The sequence below is a fragment of the Moschus berezovskii genome, chromosome 3, assembly GCF_049115385.1.
Source record: "Moschus berezovskii isolate FMDL1 chromosome 3, NW_MosBer_1.0, whole genome shotgun sequence".
NCBI lineage: Eukaryota > Metazoa > Chordata > Mammalia > Artiodactyla > Moschidae > Moschus > Moschus berezovskii.
This window is the reverse complement of record NC_142462.1, coordinates 28,785,377-28,806,158: the sequence shown is the minus strand read 5'-3', so window position 1 is coordinate 28,806,158 and position 20,782 is coordinate 28,785,377.

Sequence of the window (20,782 nt, the reverse complement as noted above, 5' to 3'; positions counted from 1 at the left end):
GGGTTTGATCTCTGTGTTGGAAAGATCCCCTGGAGGAGGAAATGGCAACCCACTCCGGTATTTTTGCCTGGGAAATCCCATGGTCAGAGGAGCCTGGTGGGCTATAGTCCATGGGGTTACAAAGAGCTGGACAAGACTTAATGACCAAACAACAATTCATTTAAAGGATATAAATTGTTGCCAGAAAAACGAGGCAAACATTGGAAATAGAAAGTCATTTCATGAAAAAAGAAAATGCACTTGTTTGTTTTTGTAGGAAAAATCTAATTCAGATATTGAGTGGACTTGTGCTAAATTTCTAGGATTCACTTGGAATGAATCAACACCTTTGGAGGAGGTGGTGGTATAGTTGCTAAGTCATGTCTGACTCTTGCAACCTCATGGACTGTAGCCTGCCAATCTCCCTTGTCCATAGGATTCTTCAAGCAAGAATATCGGAGTGGGTTGCCATTTCCTTCTCAGGGTTTTTTTCTGACCCAGGAATCGAACCTAGTTCTCCTGCTTTACAGCTCTTTACCAACTGAGCTACACAGAAGGCTTGTATCAACATCTTTTCAATAGTGAATATTCACATCTGCTGTCTTTTCATTTCTACAAAAACTATTTAAAAAGGTATTAATTCTCTAGTGATTTTTCTGTCTGTTTTTTAGATTTACTTTTTGGACTTCCCTGGTGGCTCAGATGGTAAAGCGTCTGTCTACAATATGGGAAGACCTGGGTTCGATCCCTGGGTCGGGAAGATTCCCTGGAGAAGGTAATGGCAACCCACTCCAGTACTCTTGCCTAGAAAATCCCATGGACAGAAGAGCCTGGTGCAGGCTACTGTCCGTGGGGTCGCAAAGAGTTGGACACGACTGATCGACTTCACTTCAATTGGTATTTTAGGATTTATGCTTGCTAATTGGTACTTTACTTTTTGGTAGAAATAGGATATACTTTTTATTCTCAGTGTATTTTTTAATTAAGAATAATTTTGATTTATATGTATTTATTTTGTAACTTTTTGTATTGATACATTTACATTGGTTTTAAATAGTTTCAGTTGATTCTCTTTGGTTTTCTAATAATCATATCCTAACTCGATGGACATGAGTTTGAGTGAACTCCGGGGGTTGGTGATGGACAGGGAGGCCTGGCGTGCTGTGATTCATGGGGTCGCAAAGAGTCGGACATGACTGAGTGACTGAATTGAACTGAAGTAAATAATTTGGCATCCTGCTGTCAGTCTTCCATTTCTCAGGCTCTCTCCACATTATCAAGCAACCCAAAAGTTTATACTGAAGTATAGACTAGAGGACATATGCAAAATGGGATCTGGAAAGGCTATCTGATACATCTTCTGTCAGGACCAAACGTATGGCACCTCTAATGAATGACTGCTTTAAAGAATTAAAGAAATTCTGCCACTCTCATTTGATGGATTTTTCAAATATACATACTTGTTCTTATGTCAAAATTTCTGTTCATAGTACTGAGTAGACTTTTAATTTTTCCCTTATGCTTTAAGGAGTAATGAGCTCATGGAGGATAAAAGAAGATACATAGCAAGCTGGATACAAAGGGAAAAGAAAGCCAAGAAATCAGAACCCTTCAGTGTCCTGTGAATAATTTAGCATATTGTCTGGGATACAGTTGGTTCTGAATAAACTTTAAATAAAAGTTATCTCTAAAAGGCCTGGAGGAGAATTTGAGGGAGAATCAATCATGTATATGTATGACTGAGTCCCTTTGCTGTGCCCCTGAAACTATCACAACATTGTTAATCAGCTATCAGTTCAGTTCAGTCACTCAGTCATGTCTGACTCTTTGCGACCCCATGGACTACAGCACGCCAGGTTTCCCTGTCCATCACCAACTTCCGGAGTTTACTCATACTCATGTCCATGGAGTGGGTGATGCCATCCAACCATCTCATCCTTTGTTGTCCCCTTCTCCTCCTGTCTTCAACCTTTCCCAGAATCAGGGTCTTTTCAAATGAGTCCGTTCTTTGCATCGGGTGGCCAAGCATCAATCCTTCCAAAGAATATTCAGGACTAGTTTCCTTTAGGATTGAATGGTTTGATCTCCTTGCAGTCCCAGGGAATCTCAAGAGTCTTCTCCAACACCACATTTCAGAAGCATCAGTTCTTCGGCATTCAGCTTTCTTTATAGTCCAACTCTCAACATCCATACATGACTACTGGAAAAACCATAGTTTGACTGGACGGACCTTTGTTGGAAAAGTTAATGTCTCTGCTTTTTAATATGCTTAAGAGTTGGACATGACTGAGCGACTTCGCTTTCATTTTTCACTTTCATGCATTGGGGAAGGAGATGGCAACCCACTCCAGTGTTCTTGCCTGGAAAATCCCAGGGATGGGGGAGCCTGGTGGGCTTCTGTCTATGGGGTCGCACAGAGTTAGAAACGACTGAAGTGACTTAGCTGCAGCAGCAGCAGCAGGTTGATCATAGCTTTTCTTCCAAGGAGCAAGCTTCTTTTAATTTTATGGCTGCAGTCACCTTCTGCAGTGATTCTGGGGCCCAAGAAAATAAAGTCTGTCACTGTTTCCATTGTTTCCCCATCTATTTGCCATGAAGTGATGTGACCAGATGCCATGATCTTAGTTTTTTTAATCGACTATACTCCAATATAAAATAAGAAATTTAAAGACAAGGCCCAGAAAAAATGACAAAAACTTTATAAATGGGCCTTGATTACTTAATCTGAAATTAAAAGGAACTATTTTTTTAACACTGTGCTCTACCCTTCCAGAGCAAAGGATCCACTAGAAAATATCACTGGTAAGAAAAGCAAATAAAAATTCTGTTATCGGTTTAAAGTGACAACATATTACCACTACCTTTTCTCAGTTACCATCTTCACAAAAAAATAACAATGAGCAGTTTTGGGGTTTAAAACTGGAAAATTACAACTGATGACAGATATCAGTTGCTTCTCCAACTCTGGAAATTTTTTGCATTCATTTCTCCTTAATCTTTAGGAGGAAAAAATTAGCAATTCCCTCTTTAGGCCTGTTTCTCAGAGTGGGTTTTCAATATCGGTTCTGGGTTGGTTAGATTTTGAATAGTGGCGCATAGCATATTTAACTTATTTCCTTTTCTTCATGCATTATAAGTTACTCCTGCCATAATCATAAGAAATGTGGATAAATGACTGACCCTTCAGTCTTAATAGAGGTTTGAGCCTACAATGAAGAAGAATAAAGCTAAATTTGACATTCAGCATGTTTTATAGTGTACCATTCCTTTCAATAGTCGATGCTTCGACTTCTAGATGATGAATTTATTTTGAGCTGTCAGTTTTAAGATAGTGAGAGAAAAATGTTCAAGGCAATGATAACGTCCCACTTTAAAGTTCTCGTGTGTCTGCTTAAATAGTTGCAATAACACATGCTGTAGAAATTTCCTATATTTATTTTAGAATTACTGCTATGTGCATATGTATTATTCTTGGTAGGAAGGCCATCTTCATATCTAGGGCATCCCACTATGATGACTGATTATGTTCCAGCTGGTCTTTCTCTACTTGGGAGTGAAAATTTTTACTGGAGTAAATTTAATCAGGCAACCTTGTTAAATGTGGCACTTGTCCCAATCAGTTGAACGTGTTGAAAAGAGAAAGTACAAGAAGAAAGACAAAAGCTACACAGTCTTTAATAACATGAACTTACCCAATATGAGTTCTAAATTTGGACAGTCTTTGACTCACATTCTGAATTCCCTGATAGCTCAGTTGGTAAAGAATCCACCTGCAATGCAGGAGACCCTGGTTCGATTCCTAGGCAGGGAAGATCCCCTGGAGAAGGGATAGGCTACTCACTCCAGTCTTCTTAGGCTTCCCTTGTGGTTCAGCTGGTAAAGAATCACCTGCAATGTGGGAGACCTGGGTTCAATCCCTGGGTTGGGAAGATTCACTGGAGAAGGGAAAGGCTACCCACTCCAGTATTCTGGCCTGGAGAATTCCATGGACTGTGTAGTCCATGGGGTTGCAAAGAGTTGGACACGACTAAGCAACTTTCACTTTGCTTCACTTCTTCTGAATTTATGAGTTAGCTATATAACTTTCAAAGTGCTGTAAAATCCCTCTTATTCTCCATTTTCAGTAACTTGGAGAAATATTAATAGCTACATTTTAGGCTTCAGTTCAGTTCAGTTCAGTCACTCAGTCGTGTCCAACTCTGCGCGACCCCATGGACTGCAGCACACCAGGCCTCCCTGTTCATCACCAACTCCTGGAGTTCACTCAAACTCATGTCCACAGAGTCGGTGATGCCATCCAGCCATCTCATTCTCTGTCGTCCCCTCTCCTCCTGCCCCCAATCCCTCCCAGCATCAGAGTCTTTTCCAATGAGTCAACTCTTCGCATGAGGTGGCCAAAGTATTGGAGTTTCAGCTTTAGCATCAGTCCTTTCAATGAACACCCAGGATTGATCTCCTTTAGAATGGACTGGTTGGATCTCCTTGCAGTCCAAGGGGCTCTCAAGAGTCTTCTCCAACACCACAGTTCAAAAGCATCAATTCTTCGGCGATCAGCTTTCTTCACAGTCCAACTCTCACATCCATACATGACCAGGGGAAAAACCATAGCCTTGACTAGACGGACCTTTGTTGGCAAAGTAATGTCTCTGCTTTTTAATATACTATCAATTTTAGGCTTACTAAAGCGTATTGGGGGTGGGAGGAGACAGGGATAACAGCGAATGAGATGGCTGGATGGCATCACCGACTCGATGGACATGAGTTTGAGTGAACTCTGGGAGTTGGTGATGGACAGGGAGGCCTGGCGTGCTGTGATTCATGGGGTCGCAGAGAGTCGGACACGACTGAGCGACTGAACTGAACTGAACTGAACTGAAAGGGTAAAATGAGGTACTGTATGCCTGTATTTAGCCAAGTTGGCAATAAGTGTTTCCTTTTATTGTTACTATTATATTCCGAGGAGTGTTAAAGAATGATTTGCAATCACCTGCTTTTTTATCAATTGAGATACTTATTAAACTGCAAACATTGGGTTTCTCTCAGTACCAACTGTTTCAAGATCTCTAGGGCTGATGCCCAGAAATCTGTATTTTCCACAAGAACCCCAGGTGATTTTTATGTATATTAAAAAAAATTTTTCCCATCCTTAATCAGTTTAAAAACTTTTTTTAAAATTGAAATATAGCTGATTTACAATGTCATGTTAGTTTCAGGTGTAGACCCTAGTGACTCAATTATACATGCATACATACATATATGCAGTATATACATATGGAGAAGGCAATGGCAAGCCACTCCAGTACTATTGCCTGGAAAATCCCATGGATGGAGGAGCCTGGTAGGCTGTAGTCCATGGGGTCGCTAAGGGTCGGACACGACTGAGCGACTTCACTTTCACTTTTCACTTTCACACATTGGAGAAGGAAATGGCAACCCACTCCAGTGTTCTTGCCTGGGAGAATCCCAGGGAAGGGGGATCCTTCCCTGGTGGGCTCCCCTGGTGGGCTTCCGTCTGTGGGGTCACACAGAGTCGGACATGACTGAGAAGTGACTTAGCAACAACTTAGCAACATACATATATGGGCTTCCCAAGTGGCTTAGTGGTAAAGAATCTGCCTGGAATGCAAGAGGTGTGAGTTCTATCCCTGAGTTGGGATGATTCCCTGGAGAAGGAGATGGCAACTCACTGCAATATTCTTGCTTGAGAAATTCCATGGACAGAGGAGCCTGTCAGGCTACAGTCCAAGGGGTAGCAAAAGAGTCAAACACAACTTAGTGACTAAACAACAACACACACAGACACACACACATATATATATATATATACACACACATATATTTCTTTATTTATACATCCCTCCCCTTTTTTCCTTTAGATAATTATAATTATATTTTCTATGTTGGTTAGTCTATTTCTATTTTGTAAATAAGTTGATTTGTAGCTTTTTTTCCCCCAGTTTCCACATATAAGCGGTATCATATTTGTCTTTGTCTGACTTACTTCACTTGGTATGATAATGTCTAGGTCCACTCGCGTTGCTTCAAATGGCATTATTTCATTCTTTTTATGGCTGACTAATATTCCATTGTGTATATGTACCATATCTTCTTTATTCATTTCTCTGTCAGTGAAGATTTAGATTACTCCAGATCACTCCATATCTTCGCTGTTGCTGATCTTCTGTTGCTCAGTTGTTTCCACCTCTTTGTGACCCCGTGAACTGCAGCATACCAGGCTTCCCTGTCCTTTACTATCTACTGGAGTTTGCTCAAACTCATGTCCATTGAGTCAGTGATGTCATCCAACCATCTCATCCTGATTTCCCCTTCTCCTTTTGCCCTCAGACTTTCCCAGATGAAGGTCTTTTCCAATGAGTCAGCTGTTCATATCTGATGACAAAAGTTTTGGAGCTTCAGTTTCAGCATCAGTCATTCCAATGAATATTCAGAGCTGATTTCCCGTAGGATTGACTGGTTTGATCTCCTTGCTCTCCAAGGGACTCTCAAAAGTCTTCTCCAGTACCACAATTTGAAAATCAGTTCTTCAGCACTCAGCCTTCTTTATGATCCAACTCTCACATCTGTGCATGACTATTGGAAAAACCATAGCTTTTACTATCTAGACCTTTGTCAGCAAAGATGTGTCTCTATTTTTTAATATGCTGTCTAGGTTTGTCATAGGTTTTCTTCCAAAGAGCAAGTGTCTTTTAATTTCATGGCTTGAACTCATGTCTCTTATGTCTCCTGCATTGGTAGGCAGGTTCTTTACCACTATTGCTACCTGGGAAGTCCTCTCCATATCTTGGCTTTTGAAATGGTGCTGTTTTGCTGCTATGAAAATTGAAGCACATGTATCTTTTCTTCATTTTTTAGAGTTTTATTGGAATGTAGTTGATTTATAAAGTTGTGTTAGATTTAGGTACACAGCAAAGTGATTCAGTTATACATATATTCATTCCTTTTCAGATTCTTTTCCTTTATAGGTTATTATAGAATATTGAGTAGAGTTCCCTGTGCTATACAGTAGGTCCTTTTTCTTACATGTTATATATAAGAAAAAGGACATATATATATAGAGAGAGAAAGAGAGTAGTGCGCATATGTTAATCCCAAACCCTTTGGGGAATCATAAGTTTGTTTTCAAAATCTATAAGTCTGTTTCTGTTTGTAAATCAGCTCAGCTCAGTTCAGTTCAGTTGCTCAGTTGTGTCCAACTCTGCAACCCCATGAACCGCAGAACACCAGGCCTCCCTGTCCATTACCAACTCCCGGAGTTTACCCAAACTCGTGTCCATTGAGTCGGTGATGCCATCCAACCATCTCATCCTCTGTCATCCCCTTCTCCTGTCTTCAATCTTTCCCAACATCAAGGTCTTTTCAAATGAATCAGCTCTTCACATCAGGTGGCCAAAATATTGGAGTTTCAGCTTCAACATCAGTCCTTCCAATGAACACCCAGGGCTGATCTTCTTTAGAATGGACTGGTTGGATCTCCTTGCAGTCCAAGGGACTCTCAAGAGTCTTCTCCAACACCACAGTTCAAAAGCATCAATTCTTCGGTGCTCAGTTTTCTTTATAGTCCAACTCTCACATCCATACATGACTACTGGAAAAACTATAGCCTTGACTAGACAAATCTTTGTTGACAAAGTAATGTCTCTGCTTTTTAATACAGAGGACAAACAGGTGGTTGCCAGGGATGAGGGAGGCTGGGGGAGGAGGCACAAATGTGAGAAAAATTAACAGGCACAAGCTTTCAATTATAAAACAAATGAATGACAGGTATGAAATGTACAATGTTGGAAATATAGTCATTAACTTTGCAATATTGTTGTATAGTGACATATTATTACTAGATTTATCATGGAGATCATTTTGAAAGTATAGAAATATCAAATCAATATAGTATGCACAAGGAACTAACAGTATTAGTTAGGTCAACTGCACTTCAAAAACAAACACATAGAAAAAGAGATCAGATTTGTATTTACCAAAGGCTAGGGTTGTGGGCAATGGCACCCCACTCCAGTACTCTTGCCTGGACAGTCCCATGGATGGAGGAGCCTGGTAGGCTGCAGTCCATGGGGTCGTGAACAGTCGGACACCACTGAGTGACTTCAATTTCACTTTTCACTTTCATGCACTGGAGAAGGAAATGGCAACACACTCCAGTGTTCTTGCCTGGAGAATCCCAGGGACGAGGGGAGCCTGGTGGGCTGCTGTCTATGGGGTCACACAGAGTTGGACACGACTGAAGTGATTTAGCAGCAGCAGCAGCAGAAACTATTGTACAACACTCATACTGAAGACCTTGGATGTGAAAATTGAAGGTAAAAAGTTTTGTAAATGATGTTACTGTAGCAAATTTAAAGATTCAATACTGAAATATCTCTAACTCTGTTATTTTGTATTTGTTTGGGTTGACTATCTAACCCAAAACCCACTTGCCCAGTTTTATTAGAAATTCCATGTCAAAATAGGCCTAACAATTCTGAATTTTTCTCCCACGAACTTTTAAATAATTGCTATTCTCTTTCTCTTTAGGAATTCTGAAGAGGGCAACCCCTCAGGTATGTTATTTGCCTCGAGTTGCCATTTAGAGATCAGGTAAGACAGATTCCATAAGCAAGTGGGTCCCCAAACTATCATTACATCATTAGAGAAGGAACACAAAAAATCATTTATTCCTGCCTAAACATTTTGGTTTTCTGCTGTCTTGTCAGGTGTAGTGGAGAGGCAAGAAGAATGTTCTAATCTGAAGCAATTTGTAATTAAAATGAATTGTCCATATCTATGCATTTACTGTTTTATTGATTGATTTCAACTAGGGTTTGTATCAGCCAAGACATATGTGCAAATTGCTCTGAAACTATAGTCATGTTTGGCAATATTGGTGTTTTAAGAAATTGTTTGGTTTTTGTTGGAATCATTTATCCCTATTCATAAGGAAAAGTGTTTGAATTTCTCTAACACAAAGTTCCTGGATTTGAAATTAATACTAATTTTAACAAAGAACATTATGGTAAGAATGAGGATGTCACTCTGGATCTTAGTTTCATTTCCTATAAAATAAGGAATTGGTACTATCATGAGCTTCTGGGTCCCTTCTGATGATAGGATCCTGGAGTAATAGACAGCTGTGCTTAGCCATTATTTTTATTTATCAGTATTTATAATGATCAAAATACGAAGTACATTGATGGCAGAACATGTGATAGGATAATTTATTGAAATATCAATTTGTGTGTTTTGTTTTCATTGCTATGGATAACAAATGTTGGTGAGGATGTGAGAAAAAGAGAACCGTTGTGCGTTGTTGGTGGAAATGTAAATTGGCACAGCCACTATGGAAAAAGTGTGGAGGTTTCTAAAAAAATTAGAAATAAAACTGCTGTGTGATTCAGCAGTTCCACTGCTGGCATTTATTTAAAGAAAACAAAAACCCTACTTCAGAAAGAATATAGAGGCTCATGTTCATTGAAGTATTATTTACAATAGCTCAGATATGGAAGCAACTTACATATCCATCAATGGATGAATGAGTAAAGCAGACACACACACACAATGGAATATTACTAATCCATAAAATAACGTGAAACCATGCTATTTGCAGCAATATGGATGGAACTCAAGGGCCTCATGCTAACTGAAATAAGTCAGACAAAGACAAATACTGTATAGGTAGGTGTGTGTGTATGTGGACATTAAAAATATATCTATAAAACTAAGTTTACAGGTACAAAGAAGAGAAGTGATTACCAGGGATAAACGGAAGAACCATTTTGTTTTAGTTTAAATAGAGTAAAAAGTTAAGTTAAAATTTGATTTAGTTTTTTTGAAAAACTGTGATCCTGGATATTGAGCATATCATTAAAATCATGCTTGACTTAAGAACTGAGGCCTTCTTCCATTTTCCAATTTTTCTGTAGAACTCGCGGATTTCTGTGTGGTCTTAGAAAGGCAGATGATGTTGCCAAAATCAGTGAATTTGGATCTCTTATCAACCAAACAAGAAGAGGCTTGGACCACTATGGAGAACAGTGTGGAGATTCCTCAAAAAACTGGAGATAGATCTGCCATATGATTCAGCAACAGCACTCCTGAGCATACACACCGAGGAAACCAGAATTGAAAGAAACACATGTACTCCAATGTTCATTGCAGCACTGTTTATAATAGTGAGGCCATGGAAGCAACCTAGATGTCCATCTGCAGACGAATGGATAAGAAAGCTGTGGTACATATACACAATGGAGTATTACTCAGCCATTAAAAAGAATGCATTTGAATCAGTTCTAATGAGGTGGATGAAACTGGAACCTATTATACAGAATGAAGTAAGCCAGAAAGAAAAACACCAATACAGTACACTAACGCATACATATGGAATTTAGAAAGATGGTAACCTTAACCCTATATACGAGACAGCAAAAGAGACACAGGTGTATAGAACAGTCTTTGGGACTCTGTGGGAGAGGGTGAGGGTGGGATGATTTGGAAGAATGGCATTGAAACATGTATATTATCATATGTGAAACAAATCACCAGTTCAGGTTCGACGCATGATACAGGATGCTTGGGGCTGGTGCACGGGGATGACCCAGAGGGAGGATATGGGGAGGAGGGAGGTGGGAGGGCGTTTCAAGAAGGGGAACACATGTACACCCAGGGCGGATTCATATCAATGTATGGCAAAACCAACCAATATAATATTGTAAAGTTAAAAAAAAAAAAAAAGAGTGAATCTGCATTCTGGCCAAAAAAATAAAAGAAAACAGGAATAACAGCATTCATTACAGTTTTAATGTACCGTATAGAATGAAGAAAATATTTTTCAAGGAGAAATAGGATCATTAATCAATTTTTAATGGCAATGTTCAATTAACTTATGAAACTTCAAAACAATGGTGATGAATTTTTCAAATTATTAAAAAATACATATTTATCCAAAAAAAAAGAAGAGGCTTGGAGTCAGATTCAATTGGATTTAATGACAAGAAAGATAACGTGACATTTCTTGCTTGTGAGTTTTAGAAACTCAAAATTATGACAGCAAGTATTGAGAAATAAAAATTCCTTTGAAAATTAACTATAACATAACTCCAAATAATTAAATTAGAATTACTTTTCTCTGTTATAAACATTTAAAGGCAAAGGTCAAACTGTATATATCAAAGAGACATATAAGTTCCAAGAGAGTAAAAGTAGTGTTATGGTTGTTAGAATGTATCATCATAGGTAAAACTTTCTAAGACCTTTTTTTATGAAATAAAAGTGTATACTTTCAGCAATTCTACATATGACTCAAGTGCTTTAATATTTGTACTTAAAACATGTCTTACACAATATAGAGAGGAATGATAAAATTAACGATAATAATTTAAACTTAATTTTTCTTTACTTAGAACAGCATTATGTTATATATGTACATATAAACACCATGGCAAATTGAGACAATAGATGAAATTTAAAAACTTTATATTTTAGTACCTTTAGTACTTTTTCCTGCTTTTTTAATTAAGCTTTTTATTTTGTACTGGAATATAGCCTATTAACAATATTGTGATAGTTTCAGGTGGAGAGCAAAGGGTCTCAGTCATACATAAACACATATCTATTCTTCCCCAAACTTCCCTCCTATCCAGGCTACCACACAACACTGAGCAGAGTTCCCTGTGCTATACTGTAGGTCCTTGTTGGCAATCCGTTTTAAATATAGCAGTGTGTACCTATCTATCCCCAACTCCCTAATTATCCCCTACTCACATTCTTCACCCCCGACAACTATAACTTCAATCTCTCCTCTGTGAGTCTATTTCTGTTTCTAGGACTTTTCAATACACAGAAAAATTTAAAGCTTTCAAATTTGTTTTTACAAACCCAAGGGGTGACGCCTAACATTAAAAAATACAGCATTCTTTAGTCCTTATCTTTGTAAATTACTACGTATTCAAGAGATTTGCCTCTACAAAGCTTAGTTATTTTAAGAGACAGCCCAGTGAACTTGTCACCATTCATGAAGCAGTGGTGGGAAAAAAAAAACTCTACTGTGTTTAGTATCCTAACTCTAGTCCTAGTTTCTAATTTGATATCTGTGTACTTGGTTTCTCAAAAGTATTGTCTCTAGGTTAAAAAGATCGTGATGAGATACTCCAAAGCTTCAGCCAGCTTGAATTTTCTATTGCAATGACTATTTTTTCCAAATACTTTATTTCCCTAGCCTTTAGCCAAATATGCTAAGAACTGCCATCTTCACTGCCATTTGGGTATTAATGTTGACAGTTAAAGGAGTCACTACAAAGATTCTCTCATCAGCGAATACTTTTAGAATTTTGTTTTCTTATGTCTTCAGAGTCCATCTGAGTTACACAATAAAGTGAATCTCATTATTGGTATGTTAAACTCACAGCAGTGTTAGAAGAAAAACAACATTATCAACTTTGTTTTAATCACAAGATGCCCTCCAAAAGATATAGTTGTTTCAAAGAAAATTCACACTCTAAGACTCCCTTATATTAAAGTTATTCAACAAGAATATGCTGCAGGCATTGATGCAAGCTACAAAGGATGAGATCTAAAAGCGTTTTAGGTAATGGCAGTTATCTTTGAAATAAACAGCATCCTTTAGTCTATATATTTAATTCACTAAATATAAGGCCTGTATGTTTGCTTACTTGCTATTTTCTCCTAGAAATGCCCTTTTCTAGAGGCATCTGTTATGTCACGTGCCCACCACTAACAGAAAGCCGAAATATCAGGGCTCCAGAATTTTTTGAATGGAAAGATCTAGAATGTTTGTTGGAACTCATTTTGATAATAATACATTCAGAATGGGCATACTTTTTTTTTGCACATTAACCTTTATCAAAGAGCTATTTGCAATACATCAATGAGACTAAAATCAAAGGCATTCATTTGAAACTCTGAATAGTCAGATAAGTACACAGGATTTGATGTCAGGAAAGAAAAACTATTGGTTCCATTGTATAGCTAGGTGAAGCAGAGACATAATTTGAAATCCAAAAGTTATGGAGAAGGCAATGTTAAATCTAGAGCATAACGAATTTTTTAAAAAGACATAGGAAAGACTAGAGATCTCTTCAAGAAATTAGAGATTCCAAGGGAACTTTTCATGCAAAGATGGGCTCAATAAAGGACAGAAATTGTGTGGACCTAACAGAAGCAGAAGATATTAAGAAGAGGTGGCAAAAATACACAGAAGAACTGTACTAAAAAGATCTTCATGACCAAGATAATCATGATGGTGTGATCACTCACCTAGAGCCAGACATCTTGGAATGTGAAGTCAAGTGGGCCTTAGAAATCATCACTACAAATAATGCTAGTGGAGGTGATGGAAGTCCAGTTGAGCTATTTCAAATATTGAAAGATGATGCTATGAAAGTGTTACACTCAATATGCCAGCAAATTTGGAAAACTCAGCAGTGGCCACAGGACTGGAAAAGGTCAGTCTTTATTCCAATCCCAAAGAAAGGGAATGCCAAAGAATGCTCAAACTCCTGCACAATTGCACTTATCTCACACGCTAGTAAAGTCATGCTCAAACTTCTTCAAGCCAGGCTTCAGCAATATGTGAACCGTGAACTTCCAGATGTTGAAGCTGGTTTTAGAAAAGACAGAAGAATCAGAGATCAAATTGCCAACATCCGCTGGATAATGGAAAAAGCAAGAGAGTTCCAGAAAAACATCTATTTCTGCTTTATTGACTATGCCAAAGCCTTTGACTGTGTGGATCACAATAAACTGTGGAACATTCTGAAAGAGATGGGCATCCCAGACCACCTGACCTGCTTCTTGAGAAACCTATATGCAGGTCAGGAAGCAACAGTTAGAACTGGACATGGAACAACAGACTGGTTCCAAATAGGAAAAGGAGTACGTCAAGGCTGTATATTGTCACCCTGCTTATTTAACTTATATACAGAGTACATCATGAGGAACGCTGGGCTGGAAGAAGCACAAGCTGGAATCAAGATTGCTGGGAGAAATATCAATAACCTCAGATATGCAGATGTTACCACCCTTATGGCAGAAAGTGAAGAGGAACTCAAAGGCCTCTTGATGAAAGTGAAAGAGGAAAGTGGAAAAGTTGGCTTGAAGCTCAACATTCAGAAAACTAAGACCATGGCATCTGGTCCCATCTCTTCATGGGAAATAGATGGGGAAACAGTGGAAACAGTGTCAGATTTTATTTTTTGGGCTCCAAAATCACTGTGGATGCTGATTGCAGCCATGAAATTAAAAGACACTTACTCCTTGGAAAGAAAGTTATGACCAACCTAGATAGCATATTAAAAAGCAGAGACATTACTTTGCCAACCAAGGTCCGTCTAGTCAAGGCTACGGTTTTTCCAGTGGTCATGTATGGGTGTGAGGTTTGGACTGTGAAGAAAGCTGATGGTTGAAGAATGGATTCTTTTGAACTGTGGTGCTGGAGAAGACTCTTGAGAGTCCCTTGTACTGCAAGGAGATCCAACCAGTCCATTATAAAGGAGATCAGTCTTGAGTGTTCATTGGAAGGCCTGATGCTAAAGCTGAAACTCCAATACTTTGGCCACCTGATGCGAAGAGCTGACTCACTGGAAAAGACTCTTTTGCTGGGAGTGATTGGGGGTGGGAGGAGATGGGGATGACAGAGAATGAGATGACTGGATGGCATCACCAACTCGATGGACATGAGTTACCAACTCCGGGAGTTGGTGATAGACAGGGAGTCCTGGCATGCTGTGATTCATGCGGTCACAAAGATTCGGACACGAGTGAGCGACTGAACTGAGCTGAACTGAGCGTCAGCTACAGATTGGCACTTGCCGTCTACCTCTACAAGGATTAAATCATATGCTGCTGCAGCTGCTGACCTTTAACATTCCCTGAAGGAGTTCAGGGTGGAGAGTAGATATGAGGCACTCTGTGCTCAGGGATGCGGAGGAGGGGCAAGAAACTAGCAGGACAGGTCTTCAGGTAGTTAGATATATTCAGGAGCAGAATTAATGAGCCCAATTTTTAGATCTCCCTATATCTAGAATGGCACTAAAATCTTTCATAGTAATGACTGTTCCTTGTGACTAACAGAAAGCTTCATGAGACTGGTAGAAACCTTCTGGAAAAATGTGTGCTTGATGGCATGTGTTCCTCCTCCCCAAAATCACATATATACTTACCTTCCACCCTGGTTCTTTGGAACAGTTTCTCAGAGTTATCTGAGGTATTGTCTGACAGGCTGCAGTCCTCATTTTGCCCTAAATAAAGTTTAACTCACAATTCTCATGATGTACATTTTTTAAAGTCAACATCAGTTTCATTCAGAAGAACCCTGCATGCATTTATCAGTTATACTACCTTAATAGGTAGCCTGCAAGTCACTTTTTTTTTGAAAAAATTGATAACTATCAAGGACACTTAAATTAATATAATATTGACAGTGGCCTTCCTTTTCTAGTCTTTCTATTTGACTTGAAGATTGATGTCCCAAGACACCCTAAATAAAATCCATGTAAGAACATTATGCATGTGAGGCAAAAGCACTGCATGTTCCACTGCCCTTCCTCTCAGTCAGAAGAGATTTTTGGCTGATTGTCATCTAAAGTCCTCCCATTAAGACATTCTGGAGCCCTCTTCATGTGCTAGAACCAAGATAGAAGTCTTGAAGAAAAAAAGAACAATCAATGCAGTCTTCAGTTAACATGCAACATCAACAGAATTGGTGAAAATTTCAATGGCAACACTCCTGAAAATGTTGTATAGCAACTATATTGTTGTATAGCAACTATATACTTAGACATTTATCTTCCATTGGATGAAAAGAAAGTTAAGCCATTTATCTTGCATTGGATGAAAAGAAAGTCAGATGGGTTAATTCTGTTGGTAAAAGGTTCTGGCTGTCCTTTATACCTACCAAAAGTACAAGAATATTTAGCAAATAAAGTTTTTGTCTACTTCTTAAAGAAAAAAAATAAGAATAACTGACATGAAGTAGGTAATACAGGGTGTGGGAGGAGTGCAGTCTGCCTTGTGAAGTGTCTATGAAATTTTTAAATCTAAACAGCAAAGAAATCTTATCTTTAGTTTCTTTAACCCACAGAAGATAAGCTAATCGCTCAAATTATAAAAATTGTGTGATTAGTCAAATATGGCATAAATATTTTTCTTTCCCCGTATTCATTTTATTTTTTAATATTTACTTATTTATTTGGCTATGACAGGTCTTAGTTGAGAGACATAGAATCTTAAGTTGCGTCATGTGCACTCTTAGTTGCAGAATGTGGGATCTAGTTACCTGACCAGGGATCAAACCAGGCCCCCTGAATTAAGAGCTCAGAGTCTTAGCCACCAGGGAAGTCCCTCACCCTATATTAATATATATATATATATATATATATATATACACACACACACGTGTGTGTATGTGTGTTACACTCAGTTGTGTTTGACTCTTTGTGACTCCATGGATTCTATCCTGCAAGGCTCCTCTGTTCGTGGGATTTTCCAGGCAGAACTAGAATTGGTTGCCATTCTCTTCTCTGGGGGATCTTCCTGACCCAGAAATCAAACCTGTGTCTCTTATGGTTCCTGCATTGGCAGGAGGATTCTTTACTGCTGAGCCACCTGGGAAGCTCCTATATATACATACTTACTCTAAATTACCCATATTTTCAATCCATGATTTAAAATTCTCAACCGTTTCCTTTCTAGATTTAAATATTATGCATGTATATATGACATCTTTTTGTCTTTTCATACTGTTCATGGGGCTCTCAAGGCAAGAATACTGAAGTGGTTTGCCATTCCCTTCTCCAGTAGACCACGTTTTATCAGAACTCTCCACCATGACCCATCCATCTTGGGTTGCCCTACGTGGCATGGCTCATAGCTTCATTGAGTTAGACAAGGCTGTGATCCTTGTGATTAGTTTGGTTAGTTTCCTGTAATTCTAGTTTTCATTCTGTCTGCCCTCTGATGGATAAGGATAAGAGGCTTGTGGAAGCTTCCTGATGGGAGGGACTGGCTTGGGGGAATCTGGGTCTTGTTCTGGTGTGTGGGGGCATACTCAGTAAATCTTTATTCCAATTTTCTGTTGATGAGCAGGGCTGTGTTCCCTCCCTGTTGTTTGGCCTGAGGCCAAACTATGGTAGGGATAATGGTGACCTCTTTCACAAGGGCCTATGCCAGCACTGTTGTATTCAGTACCCCTGAACTTGCAGCAGGCCATTGTCAACCCACACCTCTGCCCGAGATTCCTGGACACTCACAGGCAAGCTTAGCTCAGTCTCTTGTGGGGTCACTGATTCTTTCTCCTGGGTCCTGGTGTACACAAGGTTTTGTTTGTGCCCTCAAAGAGTCTGTTTCCCCAGTCCTGTGGAAGTTCTATAATCAAATCCCACTGGCCTCCAAAGTCAAATTCCCTTGGGGTTTTCAGTCCCTTTGCTGGATCCCCAGGTTGGGAAATCTGTTGTGGGTCCTAGAATTTTTGTAACAGTGTGAGAACTTCTTTGGTATAATTGCTCTCTTGTCTGTGGGTCATCTGCTTGGTGGGCTCCATGGTGGGGCTCACACGCTGTGACTCCCAGCTCTGCTGAAGCCAGAGCCCCTGTCCCTGTGTCAGGCCACTGCTGACCAGTGCCTCCATAGGAGACACTCAAACACTCTACAGCAGGTCTGGCTCAGTCTTTGTGGCATCTCTGTGTCTTGGTGTACTCAAGGTTTTGTCTGAGCCCTCCAAGCATCTCTGGTGCATATGGGGTTTATTCTAAACATGATTTCGCCCATCCTACCGTCTTGTTGGGACTTCTCCTTTGCTCTTGGACATGGGGTATCTTTTCTTGGTGGGATCCAATATTCTCTTGTCGGTGGTTGTTCAGGAGTGAGTTGCAATTTTGGAGTTCTTGCAGGAGAAGATGAAGGCACGTCCTTCTACTCTGCCATTTTATTCTCTCTCAAATTGGGAAAGGAGTACGTCAAGACTGTATATTGTCACCCTGCTTATTTAACTTATATGCAGAGTACATCGTGCGGAATGCTAGGCTGGAAGAAGCACAAGCTGGAATCAATAACCTTAGATGTGCAGATGACATCACCTTTATGGCAGAAAGTGAAGAGGAACTAAAGAGCTTCTTGATGAAAGTGAAAGAGGAGAGTGAAAAAGCTGGCTTAAAATTCCACACTCAAAAAAGAAGATCATGGCATCCAGTCCCTTCAGTTCATGGCAAATAGTTGGGGAAACAATGGAAACAGTGACAGACATTTTCTTGGGCTTCACAGTAACTGCAGAGGGTGACCACAGCCATGAAGTTAAAAGACACTTGCTGCTTGGAAGAAAAGCTATGACAAACCTAGATAGCATATTAAAAGTGAAAGTGAAATTTGCTCAGTCATGTATGACTCTTTGTGACCCCCTGAACTATACAGTCCATGGAATTCTCCAGGACAAAATACTGGAGTAGGTAACCTTTCCCTTCTCCAGGAGATGTTCCCAACCCAGGGGTCAAACCCAGGTCTCACACATTGCAGGTTTCTTTACCAGTTGAGCCATAATGGAAGCCCAGCATATTAAAACGTAGAGACATTACTTTGCCAACAAATGTCCATCTAGTCAAAGTTATGGTTTTTCCAGTAGTCATGTATGGATGTGAGAGTTGGACCATAATCAAAACTGAGCACCAAAGAATTGATGCTTTCGAACTGTGGTGTCAGAGAAGATGTTTGAGAGTCACTTGGACTGCAAGGAGATCAAGCCAGTCAATCCTAAAGGAAATCAGTCCTGAATACTCATTTTAAGAACTGATGCTGAAGTTGAATCTCCAATACTTCAGTATACTCCAATATTGATGTGAAGAACTGACTCATTAGAAAAGACCCTGATTCTGGGAAAGATTGAAAGCAGGAGGAGAAGGTGATAGCAGGGAATGAGATGGTTGGATTGTATCACTGACTTGATGGACATGAGTTTGAGCAAGCTCTGGGAAAGGAAGCCTGGTGTGCTGCCGTCCATGGGGTCACAAGGAGTCAGACATGACTGAGCAACTGAACTGAACTATGATATTAGTTGGAAAAAAAAATCTTTCATAATAGTTTATAACTAACTCCTGACAATTATAGCAGTCATTTCCTAAATTCTATATATGTTATTCACTTTAGCAAAAAGGAAATGCCATTATCCTTCTTTATTATTCTTGCATTAAAGATACGCCACTTCATTCAGTTATACAATTAGTTGAACATAAGTCAACCATTAGAATGAGATTATGAATACCAAATATACATATGTATGTTACCTTTTCATTCTTAAAAGTGTGGGAGAATATAAGGGAAATGTACGCATGCTTAGTTGTTCAGTCATGTCAGACTCTTTGCGACCCCATACACTGCAGCTAGTCAGGCTCCTCTGTCCATGGGGATTCTCCAGGAGAGAATACTGGAGTGGGTTGCCATGCTCTCCTCCAGGATATCTTTCTCATCCAGGGATCGAACCCATGACTCCACATTGCAGGTGGATTCATTACCATCTGAACCACCAGGAAAGAACGAATATATATATCTCTCCTACCCTTTTCATTCTTGAAAGTGTGGGAGAATAGAAGGGAATAGGAGAGACTTATAATACCTCCAAGTAGTCCTGTCCTAGACAAGAGGTGACTCAGCATTTGACAAGGGTCCACATACTTAAACAGACATTCACTTGTATTTTTGTCCCCAAATTTTATTTTGCCCTTAAAAGACTGATTGATTTGCATTTAAACATCATTTCAGTTGTTCTTAGTAATGATCTTTTATCAGAGATTCTTCTTTAGAACCAACAATATAGACAGCAAATGTCGTTAGAATGTACCCTTAATACTTACCTCTCATTGCCCACACCCCACCACTTTAGTATTTTAGTCATGGCTAAATTGATAATACAAATTAAGAAGAGATTTGTGCTTGTGGAAATTAATGGGAAAAGGAGATAAAGAATTTTTTAATGATAAAAATTATATTTATACTGTAGGATTTCCTTAGTTTCATAGTTCCTTATGCACTTTGGATCAGAGGATGAAGCAGAGGCTGTTATGGTTTCCCCATCTATAGCTGCAGCTGTCACTCCGTTGGAGCTGAGGCCAACACTCTGGATTCCAAGGAAAGGTGGCAGTAATAAAGGAGAAATAAAGTGCAAAACAACTGGTAGAAAGTTAAATAAAAATAAACTTTGATAGTATATAGCTGCTATTATAAGTATTAAAAATTGGTCATTTAAACTATAACAAAAATATTATAAACTGTATGTTACATTTCAACAATGTAGTAACAGGGCTTAGTGAGATTAAGCAACCTGCCTGGGATCACACAGCTGTTAAATGGCAGAAACAAGGTTGGAATCAAAAGGCATAGCCCCAGGAATTTATCTTTCTCAGTGTCCACCTCTTCTCTCATCTTCTCTATGTTGAATGCAATCTATTTCCTTTTTTTGGTTAATATTTATTTATTTGTCTGTATCAGGTCTTAGTTGTGGCATGTGAACTCCTAGCTGAAGCATGTGGGATCGAGTTCTCTGACCAGGGATTGAACCCAGGTCCCCTGCATTGAGAGTGTGGAGTCTTAGCCACTGGGCCACCAGGGAAGTCCCAACATATTATGATTTGGCTTCCTAGGTAAGTAGAAGCCTTATTTCTATTCAGAAAAACTTCAACTGCAGTATCAGTTATTTTTAAGATAATAAAATAAATTGGTATAATCTGCTAGAAAATGAATGTGCCAAGCATTGATCTAGATAAGAGATAATTCCTTTTATCCTTTTATCAACTCTGTG